Genomic DNA, 10533 nt, shown 5'->3' with positions numbered 1-10533 from the left:
TGTATATTGCAGGCCACAGAACCTTACCCACCCTTTTCTGTAATAAGCCAATCCATGGTACTATTATCAAAACTTTCAGAGCATTGAGTATTGGTAGTGAAGAATTTCTCGGCAGGAGGCCCTTTGATTCCTCTTCCCCTGATGTGGCATCTCTGAATAACATTTCTTTTGTCAATACTGATCTAGTATTCCTATACTGGTAAAGTGGTTCTAAAGTAGACTTAGTCATAGGTATGCACTTATCTTTAAACCAATTACATAAATAAACCCTGCTTCAGCTTTGCTGTGCCAAAAGATAAACATATGTTTCAGTGTTTTGCTGAATCAGGCTCCGTGGAACAAACGCTCTTAGGAGATCCAAATGAATATAAATGTTCACACACAAGTTAGAAATGTGCCATCTTTTGATAGCAGAAAACCACAATACACCAAAAATGCAGAAGAAAAAATGCACCACAATTCTGATGCAGGGGTGGGGGTGGGGAATATGTCTGCAGAAACAAAGAACTGCATTTGTTCCATGAGTAAGGGTGTGGCTTAGGAAAACGGATGTTGTGTAAACATGGTCACTCACCAACCACGCTATATTGACAAACCCTGTGATGTATTTTCTTCATAGCATCCAAGTAAACTACTCCACCTCTGAGACAGATTCATTGTCAGGCATGAGGACACTTATCTGCTTTGCAGGACTAATTGTTAAGCAGGTTTTTGGAGCCACACCTACACTTAATATTGCAAAAGTTAATGTAGAGTGAGGTTTGAGCATAGGGAACAAATAAATTAGTTTATTTGTGATAAAGGCAGGTGTCAGTGTTTTGACAGTTTGTGGAAAAATATTTCATAGCCCTGGGAAAATATATTAAGATTGTTGCCGTATGAAGAACTCTCAAAATAATTTGATAACAGTATGGGAGCAGTCTTAAAACATGGCTGTGGTTGGAACAAGTTCCATTGTGTTTTGGCTATCTGGCCTTCATGCTTGAGTTCATTAATTTAGTTATAACAAAAATAGATGCTATCCGCACTCAGTGAAAACAAACTAAAGCCATTTTCAGCCACAGTTGAATTTTAAACTATATTTATAAAAACACATTTGTTAAACTGAGTTAAAGACTTGGGAAGACATGGCCAAAGTTGATTGTTGATTGATTAGTTATGTTTTAAACTATTGACTCTTCACATAGAAAGATTACACTATAATGTTTGCAGGTCACACTTTAGATAATTAAGGTCCCAGTCCTGTAACACTTGTGCACATTATTAATTGTTTTGGAGTTCAATGGAACTGTTCAGGTGCATAAAGTTAAGCACTTGCATATGTGGTTGCAGGATAAAAACCTGGATTTGTATTTCAAGAATTGTATTTCAGACATTAAGTTTGAATGGCAAAGCTTAAAAACCAACAAGTCTTCTATAGCTGTAGGCACAGTTATGTATCCATAATTATATCTGCAATTAATTGTGTGTACAAATACTACCATTAATATATGTTGGCATAGACATTTAGATGCCAAAATGTTAGTGTTTGCATTTGCAATTAGTTGTGGGCTCAGTTTTGTACAAAAAGAGGGAGATTTTCAAAATCAATCCTTAAAGGTTTCAGATTTCCAAAATTAAATTAATAGTTGTTTAGATTAATATTGCCCTTATGTTAATTCACCAGTACAAAAGTACTTCATGTTCTCCTGAGTTGAGGCTGTTGTCTTTGCTTTAGGATGGTTGTAGTGTCATATGCTGGTCAAGAGCAATTCGACATCAAAAGGGGCTTTATTTCATTTAAATTTAAGAATTTTGTTTATATTTAGTGGCTATGCCTAGCTCTAGGATACACAAACTTTAAATGTCAGCAGGGAACTATGACTGCACCTTTTGGTCCTTTTAGGTTAATTAAACATTAAACCATTACCTTTTTCCCAAATTGGCAAAGTGAATAACAATATTTTCATAAAATAATTGTTGATAGGTAGACTGGAGTTGCCAAACTTTTGCCTATACAGTCATCAAACTACATTCCAAAACTATATTTATCCCTCATCTAGCACTATAAGTTTTTGGAGTCTCATTGCACTCCATGAATGATTTGTCTGACAATTCTGGTCTGTTGTATCAGTCACTGAGATCTGCAATAAGGCAAGAGATGCAAGTAGCATCAACAGTCATTTCAAAGAAAATCCTGGCCTCTAAGAAGCAGACTATCAACTCTTCATTTGTTCCAGTTGTGATCACTTGATGTAATTGGATTGATTTTATTAATAATTTGAGCATGAAATGTAAAATGTGATCACCGCCAGCTTATGTCAAAATCCTGAAAATGTTTAAACATGCTGAAATTACTGCAAGACTCATATGAGTAAGATTACAAACATGCTTAAGACTTTGCTGAATCAAGGCCTAAGACTCTATTAGCCACGGACCATTTCTCTATACGTGTAAGCTTTCATTAATATTTCATGTCTTCTCAGTATACAGAATTGTTTGAAACCATCACAAAAACATACATGTTCCACAATGAAACACAGTCAGTCCTGTTATACATTTCATAAAATGAACTTCAGGTTCAAATAATCCATGGTAAGATCAAGGTCAGACACTCTACTTTGTTGTCAGCCCAAGTCTATAATTCTACAGGAGCCTTGATTCTTCACTTCCTTGTTGTTTTATGTTCCACTTCTCAGTAGATAATAGACTCCTGTATTTTTCACAGGATACTTCTGTTCTACAGAGAGGAAAAAAAGTTTTTCATCTGGCATTTCAGAAAACATGTCCACCCACATGCTTAAAAAAATCAAACCAAGCATGTTAAAGTTATACAAAACTTACACAAGAGTATACATTTTCCAATGGCATAATCAATTTGAATGGTATGGGGTCTCATAACAAATTTTGGTGGCCTCAGAGTGCAGCCACCAAGTTTTGCTGGTGCTCACTCTGACAAATGTTCCTAAAATACTTAACTAACTTTAGGAAAACCAAACAAATATGCACATATACACATCCAAATCATTGTAATTGATTTACGTAGGGTGTCTCTTACAGACTCAATAATAAAAATCATGTACAGTTTATTTTGGTGCATCTGGCCCCTGCTGCCTCCCCCTATCCTCCCCCCATCACTCTAGTCTCTGCTAACATCCCCAGGCTCCCTATTGCTCTCAGGCCCCACTGCTCCCCCCAACATTGCCCTAAGCTCCCTTCTGCAGCCTGGCAACCCACGCTCATCCTGCTCCTTGCCTCTGGACCACAGCACCCAGTAAGGCCAGCCCTCCTGAAGCCCCGCCACCCTGGAGTCCCACAACTGAAGCTGGGGGCAGAGGGCTGCAGGGAAGGGATGCTGCTTTGTCCCCTCCCCCATCTCTTCCTAGGTGGCTGTCGTGGCCGCAGGAAAACTCCTTGTGGCCATGGTGGCCACATTTGAGAAATGCTGGTCTACAAGAGACTCAATCCCGCAGATGGGGAAAGCACGTACCTGTGTTGCCTGACAAAGAGTTCCAGGAAAAAATTGTGACTCAGGAAATCACAATTCCTCTTGTGCTACTCTCCATTGCAGGGTATCTGGGGGGTAAATGGTAAATTAGTTCATTCCCTTTCCCTTTCCAGGATGTAGCTTGCTTCCCCCTTCATGGGAACAGGTTACTTAAGGCCGTTGTAGAATCCCTGTCATTGGAGGTATTTAAGAACAGATTAGGCAAACACCTTTCAGGGATAGTCTAGACTCTAGGTATGTGTAATCCTGCCTCAGCACATGGGGCTGGACTGGATGACCTCTTGAGGTCCGTTCCAGCCCTACATTTCTTTGGTTCATGCTTGACCAGCTGTGCTACCCAGCACATATGGAGAGGCAGAACCATGGCTCCACACATTCCCTCCCCTCCCTACTTCCCTTCTCCACCCACTTGCTTGCAGTGGGCAGGTATTGGACATACCACCTGTGTTCTCTCCCTCCGCCCCCTCCCCGTATCTGAGTCATGATTCAAGAACCCCTAACTCAGTTATGCATCGGGTGGGGCAGGTGTCATGATCCCTGGGTAGGTTGCCTCTTCTGAGACCCTTTTCCAGTCCCCTGAGTGCACCCCTTTCAAGTGACAGGCCCATGCTTCTACTTCTCTCTGGGCTGGGATCCCACAATCTAATCATTCCTCGACTGGATCTCTGGGTTACCTCTCCCTGGCTGCCAACCATGTTACCGAGCAGGTTCAGCTGGGCTTAGACCCTGCCAGAGTTCTCCTTCAAGGTCCTGTGGTCAGTAATAGTATACAGTTACACAGAAGAAATTTCTGCAAAACCAAATATGATTTGGTACAGAGAGCTGGGAGAAGAGAACTTAAAAATAACAAAGTCACCTATACCTATATTGTCTTACCTCTGCTTGGCATTCTCCTCAAGCCCCTTGGTAGATATGACTTAGCCTTGGTGTCCTCTGTTCTCTCTAGCCAGCTGCAGACCCTGTCTCTCAAGTCTGAGTGTCATTCTCACTGCATGCTGCGTCTATACCCAGGTCAGCTTCCTGCTGAGCTGATCGCTTTCCCCCTCCTTTTCTTCTGGGAGCATCTTTTCAACCCCTCAGGGGTCTTTTAATCTTAGCCCTAGCCTTAGGAAGAGAAAAACATTCTAATCTGAATGGTGCCAGCCAGATAGGTTCTTTCCCCAATGATGGCCCAGCCCAGCCACTGTGATCTTAACTCCTTTGAAGCAGATACCTGAGTGGCTATCTTATCTGTGTCCTTGTTTTACCCTTCCTGGGTTCCTTAACAACCTCGTTTGATTGGACTATGCATTCAGGTAGGTAAGAATATGAAATTGAACAGAAGCATATATATAATAATAATACAGACACTTTCCCAAGTTCACAGGCAGTACTTACTCTTGAATGCACCCCTCTACAGCCACATTAGACCATCTAGGCCAGGGGTGGGCAAACTACGGCCCAGCTGTTTTAAGCCAGCCTGCGAGCTCCCACTGGGGAGTAGGGTCTGGGGCTTGCCCCACTCTGGCGCTCCAGCCGGGGTGCTGGGTCGGGGACCACACCACACAGCATGGTCCCGCTCCAGTGCTCCAGCCGGGGTACTGGGTCTGGGGCTGCACCACGCGGCATGGTCCTGCTCCAGCACTCTAGCTGGGGGCTGCTCCACACGGCTCCCAGAAGCCGCAGCACGGCCCCACTCCAGCTCCTATCTGCTTCAATGGCTCCCTCCGGCAGTCTAATGGGAGGTGCAGGGGTGGTGCCTGCAGATGGGGCAGCGTGCAGAGCCACCTGGTCACACCTCTGTGTAGGAGCTGGAAAAGGGACATATCTCAAGTGGCTCCCAGAAGCAGTGGCAAGCACTGCTCGGAGCCTGCACCCCTGAGCCTCTCCCCAAGCCCCAACCCCCTGCCCCATCCCTGATCCCCCTCCCACTCTCCAAACCCCTCGATCCCAGCCCAGAGCACCCTCCTACACCCCAAAATCCTCATCCCCAGCCCCACCCCAGAGACTGCACCCCCAACCAGAGCCCTCACCCCCTCCCACACCCCAACCCCAATTTTATGAGCATTCATGGCCCGCCATACAATTTCTATTCTTTGATATGGCCCTCAGGCCAAAAAGTTTGCCCACCCCTGACCTAGCCCATAACGAATCATCCAACATATGCCTCGATATACACAAAGGAGCTGAGTTACATGCACTCATGGGCCGTATCCTGTAGTCATTATTGAGAGGGGAAAAACCAAAACCTTTAATTGACTTAATTTGGAATTTTGCTTTATTAAGGGCTTCAGAACTGTGCCCTATGATACGGTTCACCCCTATCACCGCATCATTCAGCTACCCACTGAATATTCCCATGGACTTTGTTGAGAGTCCCACACATAAAGAAGACTAGCAGGAGATCAAGCCTGAAATTTTAAGAAAATGCAGTGTTTTTTTAAATGCAATTATGAGTTACCTTTCATCGCTGTTAATACAGATTACTCACATGGTAGTTTAGAACAATTAGCCTGATGATAGGGGTCCATTGTAATGTAAAAGGAACATCTTAAAATATATAACCACAGGTCTGTCTTTGCTCATCTAAGCTATTCAAAGAAATTTTACCATTTAAATGAAAAGTTTGTGGGTTTGTACTTTCAAGCTGTGCCTCATAAACTGTAATCTTCCATTATAATTAGACTAATTGCTTTAAACTACTATGTGAATAAAGAGTAAGAACCATGGTAAAAAGGTAATAGACTAAATTAAATCCTGGCCAAACTCCACTGACTTCACTGAGTCAGAGTCATCGCTGGTGTAATTCCAGTGTATTTACCAAAGTGCTAGTTTCTGTGTACACCAAGGGTATGTCTACACTGCAACTAAACACCCGCGGCTGGCCCATGTCAGCTGACTTGAGCTCACTGGGCTTGGGCTATGGGGCTGTTTAACTGCTGTGTAGATGTTCGGCTTCAGGCACTGGGACTGAGCCCACACCTGACCATCTACACCATAGTTAAACAGCCCCATAGCCTGAGCCCCATGAGCCCATATCAGCTGAAATCGGCCAGCTGTGGATGTTTAATTGCAGTGTAGGCATACCCCAATAGACCTAAATTCTCCCCCTGCATTCAGGCTTCTTTGTGCTGTGCTGCCAGCACAAGATGACCCTCAAGTTGAATAGGTATTCATGGGAGATTAGCCAGCATAGGGTGACTCTCTAGTCCTGGATAGGAGCCAGTAGAGTGACTCCTATGCCGCTCCACCCTCCTGCTAGTGTAGGGGGCATGGAGTGGCGAAGACTAATTGCAGGCATTATAGTGATCACTCAGGCCCATTTTTTCATGTTCTGTGTGTATATAAATCTCCTCACTGTATTTTCCACTGAATGCATCCGATGAAGTGAGCTGTAGCTCACGAAAGCTTATGCTCAAATAAATTGGTTAGTCTCTAAGGTGTCACTAGTACTCCTTTTCTTTTTGCGAATACAGACTAACATGGCTGTTACTCTGATACTTGCCAAATGATAACTTCCAGTGATCTCATGGTTTAGCAGCTGGATACCCAGGAAGAAGATATGAGCCCTGCTACTGCTAATGAAGTTTTTTCTCTTGCTAAAGTGACATAGGAGCTCTTTTCATTCTGAGGGTCCTAGTTTCACATTCCAGCAAAGACAAAAACTTTTGATAATTTAAGAATTGTATATAGCATAATAGGCGTGCATAGCATTTTAAATGGAAAAAATATAGGATGCAAAAACTTAGTCTAGGAAGTTGAGTACAAGACAGAACATGGGGGGATAATGACATTAGACTGGGGGAGAGAAAGGAAAATACACCCAAAGATGTGCAGATATGCAGGTTTGGCATAGTATGTCTTGTTAGTTCCTTTTGTGTAGTTTAGAGCTGTATCATGGGAGTATGGGTCATTGTTGGAATGATTCTAAAAAAAAAAGTTTTGGATTTATTTTTTTTTAGAAGGATCATGATACCAACACCATGTAAACCTCTCTTTATGCTTGGTGGTCTGAGTAGAACATTTCCTGTTTGTTCATAAAAACAACTTCAGTATTTTTAAGCGAGTGTGAAGTCTGGAAGAAAGTAGAACAATGATGATATTTTCTGCTATTTCTTAGGGATCGTTTTGTATAATTTTTAATCGTTTTTTTCCAAGCAGAATTCCACTGGTTTGGTGAGTGCTGACAGTGTACTGTACATGCAAGAGGCTCAGAATCAGGTCACTTCCAAGAATGCAGCCTTCTGGAGTCTTTAATCTGCTATTTCCAAAGAGGTATTACATTTTGGCAGCAAGGGTGCCCAATTTATACTGGATACGATTACTAGTTTACTGTGAGAACTGACTATCACATGAAATTGCAGGTTAAATTCTCTTACACCCTTCTTGCCCTAAACCTACAAGATATGAATGATGCAAGAAAGAGAGTGGGTCTGCACCACTTCCTCAGGCTTGAGGTCCAAATCCTCCTTCCCTGCCTTCTGATATCTTACTAATTCTTTTGATATTGTGATACATCAGGCTCAGCAAAGTGTCCCACTTCACCAGTTTGACTTAACAAAGACGCCAACAACCCCTTAAATCCATTAGCTGCATTTAAATCTGAGCAGCTGCACTATGAGTCATTTCAGGACCAACTAATTGAATAAATGATTGTAATTGTGCTCAGCTGAACTAGCACATCCTCTGTGAAATCCTTGATCTCTTCACAGATAAAGCCATACAAGTTAAGTCAGCTATGGCAAAGGCATAATGTTTAGCCAGTACCTCTACTTCAAGACCATTTTTGAAATACGTAGTACAAAGTCTCTGGACTACCACAACTGATGTCCACAATTTCCACATATTTTGTTTTCTAGAGTTCAGACAATGACCTACAGGGTAATATTTTTGAAGGCTCTTAAGTCACTTCTGTACTTTTGCAAATTTTATGCCATCTATATACAGAGTGAGAATTTTATACCCCGAGAGCGGCTGCATAAGCCTCCCTCAATGCCAAGCTAACATTAGGAAATCTATAGAAGCTGTTCTTTAGGGTTTTGGCAAGACTTGGAATGATTTCTATAATGTTCTGTGGTAACAACCATTCATTTGAACCTTTGTGAGGCAAAAAGGGCCTCAAAATGGCACATGATTGGCACTTTGGAGTGCTCCATTTCAAATTGCAATGCCCCGATTATCCCTGGCATTGAAATGTTAGTCAAATTGCACAGCGTGCCTCATGGTGTGTCTGTTTTTGGGGGGCGGAGTTTAAGAGTTGCAGTGAGATTAGTGGTGAAAGGTGATAAATTGAATGCCAGCTCTAGTGACCTCTATTTATGCATAGAATAAGTACAATATGGTTGGCAGCAGATGTCCTCCTGCCAATTATTTATACTGCAGTAGTGCTTAAAAGTCTCTGTAGGGCATCAGGACACCAAATCAGTGCTTACATGGGGTGCAGGTGGGGGAGGGGTTTCAAAAGTGATCACAGATCCAACAAAAAAACCAAATAAAACCCAACAACATTATTAAGTGGCGCACTGTAAGCCCTGTTTTACCAAAGCTGCTGCTCCCAGATTATGATGGATCTTCTCCACCTTTTTCAGACCACTTTAAGTACTGTACCCAATGTGCTAGACATTGTACACATATGCATAATGAAGAGATGGCCCCTGCTCCAAAGAATTAATAGTCTAAATAAATATGACTCAACTTGACCTAAACCCTTAAGGAAAAACCTACATAATTTAACAATAACAATTCTCTGCATTTTTTAAACCATCCTAAAATAATTATATCCCTGCTATATAATCCAGTTGGATGGTAAAAAAAATACTTAAAATTAATCTCTATTAAATTCTACAGCTCTTTAGAGCAATTCCTATTAAAAGTCATTAATTTTCTAAAGAATCTTATTGGTTTCATCCCTATTACATTCTACAGGACTTTTCCAGTCCACCTCAGGGAGGTGAGGATGTAGCTGAATCTCTAGAGCCGATTCAGCCTGGTCTGTCTGTTGAGGCTGTCAACAAGGGCACCATCTGTGATGTGGACACAAATATCTATTGTGAGTGAACTATTTCACCTATAGGTCACTGTAATGGGTTGCCCCAAACCCTTTCCTATCCTATCCAGGTGTGATGGTAAGAGATAAGCCTTGTAACCCATCAACTGCCAGCTTGCCTTTCCTGGAAGGAAGACTGCCCAGCTGTACCTAACAAACAATAGGAAATGAAAGGAGGAAGCAGTGTCAGTCCAGGCTCCCTCTGGACAGAGCTTCTTTTTATGCAAGGCTGGAGGAAGCCCTGGATGGCTGGGTCCCAGAGTGTAGGGATAGCCAGGGAAGGTTCTTGGTTCTTGATCCAATATAACTAGGTAAAAGATCCAAGCGAGCCTAATAAGCCCCTAAAACAAGTTTTACCTATAGAATAAAGACCTACTTTACGGTTAATCAGTTTGTTTCATGTTCTCCTGACACATAGGAACGATCAAAATTGTTTCCCTGAAGCAAGGGGAAGTCACTTTATAGACTAGTCAGACAAGAAATTGATCTGTTGGACTAGGTAGCATCTGTGAGTGAGGATGCGGTTTGTTATTTCTTTGTGTAAGGACAATGAAGTAGTAGTAAAGTTCCTTGTTCATCCTTTGTGTCCCACTCTTCAAGAGCTGTGGTTGGTCAGATTAAACACCTTCCAACCCGCTTTACCTAGAGTTACCAAACATTAAAAAATTTTTATTTAAATCCATGTTGCTAACAGGACATTCACCTATCATAATCCTGATCACCTTGCTTGTATATTGTATCCCTTCCCCCCAACCATGGTCTCTCTTTTTTATATATATATATAGATAGATAGATCCCTCTCTTCACAGCGGGGACCAGGTCTTCCTATATTTCTACAGGAATGGCACTTTAGACCTATGACCCAAGGACTTCTTGATGCCAACTGGCTGAAGGCACAGGGGTACATAAGTGTTATAGGAATCTCCTAGGTTTGATATCTGCTTGCTAGTCCACCAAAGAGTGTCATGTAAGGTCTCTAATGGAAGCCTGTGTCACACTGGTCACCATAATCATTGCAAGA

At 42.2% G+C, this 10533-nt stretch overlaps 1 long non-coding RNA gene across 1 annotated transcript in view; it reads right to left on the bottom strand.

The window, feature by feature from the left end:
* Nucleotides 1-1037: 1037 nt before the first annotated feature.
* Nucleotides 1038-10533, bottom strand: part of LOC125634076 (uncharacterized) — a 75164-nt gene continuing 65668 nt past the window's right edge. Inside the window, exons 3-5 of the long non-coding RNA XR_007355784.2 lie at nucleotides 4364-4591; nucleotides 3470-3555; nucleotides 1038-2719 (exon numbers count right to left, since the gene is read on the bottom strand). This is a non-coding gene — a long non-coding RNA (uncharacterized LOC125634076). The remainder of the gene's footprint in view (nucleotides 2720-3469; nucleotides 3556-4363; nucleotides 4592-10533) is intronic.

Source organism: Caretta caretta, chromosome 3 (assembly GCF_965140235.1).
Source record: "Caretta caretta isolate rCarCar2 chromosome 3, rCarCar1.hap1, whole genome shotgun sequence".
NCBI classification, from domain to species: domain Eukaryota; kingdom Metazoa; phylum Chordata; order Testudines; family Cheloniidae; genus Caretta; species Caretta caretta.
Note: the sequence above shows the minus strand (reverse complement) of the source record. Positions and strands in the feature narration are given on the sequence as shown.